The sequence below is a fragment of the Tupaia chinensis genome, unplaced genomic scaffold (genome assembly GCF_000334495.1).
Source record: "Tupaia chinensis unplaced genomic scaffold, TupChi_1.0 Scaffold000355_1, whole genome shotgun sequence".
In the NCBI taxonomy this organism is placed as follows: Eukaryota; Metazoa; Chordata; class Mammalia; order Scandentia; family Tupaiidae; genus Tupaia; species Tupaia belangeri.
The window spans coordinates 16,104,279-16,109,973 of record NW_006159850.1 but is presented as its reverse complement, the minus strand read 5'-3'; the positions used below and the strand labels follow the sequence as shown (position 1 = coordinate 16,109,973).

Here is a 5,695-nt window from a genome sequence, read left to right as displayed (position 1 = left end):
AGTAATTGAAATCAGACTTATAAACATGACACAACTTAACTTTTCTTATATATATGAACAATATATGGCAATACTCTAAACAATAATATAGAAACAGGAAGGATTGCTTAACTGATATTAATAACACAACATAAAGCTCCTAGACTTGATATAATCATTATGCAAAATACGTAAATGAATACCATCTTTGTTTAAAAATATAAAATAAATAAGCGTGACGTGAAAATAGGCAAGTTTCCATTAAACAAATGAAAAAATTTTTAAAAAGAAGTTTTCCTCCCCATGTCATTTAAAGAAGGGAAATTATCATTTTAAACAACATTCAAGTTTATTAAACACATTTGAAAATATCTTGTAAAATATTTCATTTTCATCAGCTTCAAGGTTTATGTTGCCTCCAAATTTTGCATATAAGTGATCTTTCAAATCCACTAACACCCACTGAACAGACACCACTCTGGATTCTAAGGTGTTAGTTTCTTCTTGCAAATTTTTCTTTGCTTCTTCTAACATTTCTTGTGTTTCTTCTTGAGAATGACTGATGAAAACGTCACTGATTTGATAAGCTATCTTTACACAGTTGTCATCTGCAAGCATGATGTCACCACAAGGATCTTCTAAATTTTGGAATTGTTTCTTTTTCCTCGTTTTCTTTTAGCTCTGATTCTACTCATATTCCATGCAAATTTATTTGTCTTTTGTTGAACTTTGAAAGTAACATTGACATCTTCTGCAGCTGTCTTCTTCAGGGTGGCCGCCATCTTGGGCTAAACAACATGCTTAAATCTAATTACAGAAATAGAATTTAAACTTGCATAAATAGAATTCAAACATTTGTATATTCACTAAATAAGATAATTCTCTACATTTATTACATAGTAGCTGCCAGCTGGCAAACAATTCAACTTGCACGGTTTTTGCTTCTTTGTATTTATTTAAGTATTTATGTTGTTTCTTGCTCTAATTTCCAGCCCATTCTTCCCAAACCCTGAAGAAATTCCTTAGATGTCAATATTTAAAGAAGGGCAGGGATTTGAATGGGAGGGGTCAGGATCCTCCAGTCTGCTTCAACCAGGACAACTCCAGAGGATTTTTGCTTCATTGGTTTCCATTTGTACACCCCTGTACAAAAATAAAGTTTTTGAAAACCACAATTTTATTCTATTTTACCCTTGAATAGAAATATTTTTTATCAAATATTTTATCTAAAAGTATGTATTCTATGTACCTTATAGCCTATATTTAGCTCTTAGGAATAGAACCCTTTAAAAACATGGAACTATGATTATACCCTTTTTAAAAATGACATCACTGAGATATAATTCACATGTCATACAATTCACCCATTTAATGGGTACAATTCATTGGTTTTTATTATTTTTATATACTTTTACAACCATTACCCCAATCAAGTGTAGCACGTTTTCTTTATTTAAGGAGAAAAAAGTTGTACTAAGTAGTGGTGACTCTTTACCTCTCTCCAAACCTTTATACCTCTAACCTATTTTCTATCTATGTATATTTGTCTTTTCTGGAAATTATGTATAAACCCGAAAATCTAAAGTTATATATGCTCCAAAATCTGAAGCTTTTTGAAAGTGTCAATATGACTCCAAAATTTCACTTTTGACCTCATGTGATAGGTCACAGGGAAGATGCTGCAATACAGAAATATTGTATGAAGTTATCTGCAGGTGGTGTGTATGAAGTATTTTAGAAATATAAATTTAATGTTTAGACTTGGGTCCCATCTCCAAGATATCTCCTAATGTATGTGCAAATATTCCAAAATCTGAAAACATTCAAATTCATCTTAAGTGATAAGGGATCTTTAACCAGTAATATGTGGTCTTTTGTGACTGACTTTTTTCACCTGGCATAACATTTTAGAGTTTCTTCCAAGTTATAGTATCTCGAGTCAGTATTTCATTCTTTTTTATGCTGAATAATATTTTATTGTGTGGATATACCACACTTTATTTTTATGTTTCCATTTTCACACATTTGCTTTACATTTGAAATTTTTAGGTATATATTATATATGAGAATAAAAGACTACTTACAAACTATGTAAAATTTTTAATTGATTCAGTTATAATTAGTACATAGAAGGTGATATGTTAGGTATTGTAAGACAGACCAAAACAGCTATCTTTTTTTTAAAGAATTATTTTATTCAACTTTATTTATTTGTTTATTTATTTTCAATTTGTCCAGAAAAGGAAAGAACGAGAACAAGAGCGAGAGAGAGAGAGAGAAAGTGAGAAAGCAAGTTGCCAGGTCTGGGACTTGAACTGCAGTTGTCCATGTCCAGCACCCTTCACCACCACATCACCTGCTGGCCCCATGGAAAAGATAAAAATTTTTATAACATCAGTAGTGAAGAGGTAAAGGCATGCATTGTAAAAGTGAGCATCAATGTTGTAAAATTTCAAGAAAGCAATGCTAAAAGATATTTTTCCTTACCCATTTAAAAACATTTTAAAATTATGGGGCCAGCAGACAGTGTAATGGTTACATTGCTGGACTTCCACGCAGTCAGCCACAGTTCAAGTCCTGAACCTGGCAGCTTAAAACTCACACTGGGCACATGTGTATGCATGCCCAAAATCCTAAGAGGGGAATGAAGGAGAAGGGATTGTGGTGTGGCCATTCCTCTGGGGGGTGATTTCTTGTGTTCTTCCTCTCTGTCTGTCTGTGTCTCTACAGTGAGCTCATGCACTGTATAACAAAAATCTCTCAAAAACTTTTTTTTTTAATTTTGATTTCTAGTTTACAGATAACCATTGCACATCTTTGTGAGGTACTGTTTTGTTTTTCAAAGCAGGCATATAGTACATAATAAATCAAGAATAAAGACATTTATTTTCTTCAACATTGAACATTATATTGATACAATGCTGTACAGATTCAATAATCTCTGATTTGGGGAGGTTAAGGAGTATGTGTGTGTGTGTGTGTGTGTGTGTGTGTATGTATACATATAAACTTTTTTTTTTAAAGAGAAATTTTTTGCTGTAGGATATATACACTTGGCCAGAGAGACAGAAACTGAGAAGTCACTCCCCAGGGGGTTGGCCACACCACAATCCCTTCTCCTCCATCCTCTGCTTGGGATTTTGGGTATGCACACACATGTGCCCAACGTGAGTTTCAAGCTGCTAGGTCCGGGAATCGAACTGTGGTTGGCCAGATGGGAGTCCAGTGACGTAACCATTACGCCATCTGGTGGTCCTGAGGAAGTATATATTGAATTGTCAGCAACGTGTTTACTCAGTTGTGGTATAAACCTATTCCACTGATTTTCATACATTCTTGTCTATTGCTCATTTTCTCCTGGACCCTACCAATCACTATCCCTTGGAGCTTCTGGTACCTACTATTATTCTCTATATGTATGCCATTGAGTAGTTCAGTTTCCACCATGGAGTGCAGACATTCAGTATATGTTAAGTGGGTACATTCAACATTTATGTTTCTTAGCCTGATTTACTTCATTGAGCATTATATTCTCTAAGTTCATCTAGTTTGTGTCAAATGACAGGATTTTGTTGTTCTTCATGGCTGAGTAGTATTCCATTGCATACATATGTCATATTTTCTTAAACTACTCATCAATTTTTGGGCACTTGGATTGATTCCATGCCTTAGCTATTGTGAATATTGCTGCAATAAACATGATTATGCATATGTTTCTCCTACTGCGTGATTTTCTGTCTTGGGTAAATAAGAGTAGGATTACTGGGTCATAGGGTAGTTCTATTTTTAGGTATTTTTTTTTGGAGAGGTTTTTACTATAGGGTGCATGCGCTCGCCAGACAGACAGAGAGAAACATAGAGAAAGAAAGCGAGAAATCACCCCCCAGGGGGGATGGTCACGCCGCAATCCCTTCTCCTCCACTCTCCTCTTGGGATCTTGGACACGCACGCACACGCGCCCAGCATGAGTTTTAAGCCACCGGGTCTGGGACGCGAACCGCGGTCGACTACACGGGAGTCCAGCGACATAGCCATTATGCTAACTGCTGGTTCCCTATTTTTAGGTTTTTGAGGAAATTCCATAATCTTTTATACAGTGATTATACTAATTCACATTACCACCAGAATTGCACAGTTGTTCCCTTTTCTCCACAGGCTCTCTAGCACTTATTATTTATTTATTTTTTATCACAGCCATTCATTCTAACTGGGGTTAGATGATGATATCTCAGTGTGGTTTTGATTTGCATTTTCCTTATGATGAGAGATGCCAAATATTTTTCATACTCTTTTTAGCCATGTGTATATTTTCCTTAAAGTGTTTTCTGTTTGGCTTGATTGCCTATTTTGATTGGATTACAGGTTATCATTTGCTTATTTGAATTTCAGTGTGCAAGTATTTTTCTCCCATTTTGTAGGTTATCTCTTTACTCTGTTTATTGTTTTCCTTTCCATACAAAATATTTTTAACTTGATGTAATCCTACTTGTGTATTTTTAAGGTTGTTGCCTGTATCTTAGAGGTTTTAATTAAGAAGTCTTTGCCTATTTCGATATCTTGAAGTATTTTCTGCATTTTCCTCAAGTAGTTAGTTTTATAGTTTCACCGTTTATATGTAAGTCTTTACTCCATCTTGAGTTAACCTTTGTAAATAATGAGAGGATTCCAGTTTCAATGTTCAACAAATAGATATTCAGTTTTCCTAGCACCATTTATTGAAAAGACTGACTTATAGATATCTTTCATTTCCTTGGTTAGATTTACTACAAGTTTGTTTTGTTCTCTCTGTCTTGTAAATGTGATTGCTTTCTTTCTTTTTTTTTTTTTTTGGAGAGGTTTTTTTTTGCTATAGGGCGCGTGCGCTCACCAGATAGACAGAGAGAGACAGAGAGACAGAAAGCGAGAAATCACCCCCCAGGGGAGATGGTCACGCCGCAATCCCTTCTCCTCCATTCTCCTCTCGGGATCTTGGGCATGCACGCACACGTGCCCGGTGTGAGTTTTAAGCCACCGGGTCCGGGACGCGAGCCATGGTCGACTACGTGGGAGTCCAGCGACTACGTGGGAGTCCAGCGACATAGCCTTTATGCTAACTGCTGGTTCCCATATGTGATTGCTTTCTTAATTTCTATCTTGGTTCATTCATTTTTGGTCTATAAAGATGCTCCAGTTTTTGTGTGTATTGATTTTGTATCCTGGGACTTTACTGGATTATTTTTCCATGTTCAAGAGTTTCTTGTGGACTCTTTAGGTTTTTCTATGTATAGAATCATGTCATCCGCAAATAGGGACAATTTAACTTCTTCCTTTATGATCTGGATGCTTTCTATTTTATTCTCTTGTTTTCTTGTCTGGTTGTATTAGCTTGGACTTCCACTACTATGTTTAACAGAAGAGAAGAAAGTGATATCTCTGTCTCATTCTGGTTTTAAGTGGAATATCTTCCCACTTTTCCCCAGTCAGGATTACATTAACTGTCCATATGCCATATATTAATTTTGCTGTGGTTAAAGGTGTGTCTTCTATGCCTATTGTGTTGAGTCTTAATCATAGAAAGATGTTGTATTTTTATCAAGTGCTTCTTCTCCATCATTTGACAGGGTCATATGGCTTTTGTCTTTCCTCCTGTTAATGTGATATATTACATATATTGTTTGGAATTTGTTGAACCACACGTGCATCCCTGGAATAAATCCTACCTGGTTGTGGTTCTATA

At 35.5% G+C, this 5,695-nt stretch overlaps 1 pseudogene; it reads right to left on the bottom strand.

The window, feature by feature from the left end:
• Positions 1–306: 306 nt before the first annotated feature.
• LOC102497959 (prefoldin subunit 4 pseudogene) lies at positions 307–838 on the bottom strand (annotated as a pseudogene).
• Between the last annotated feature and the right edge of the window lie 4,857 nt (positions 839–5,695).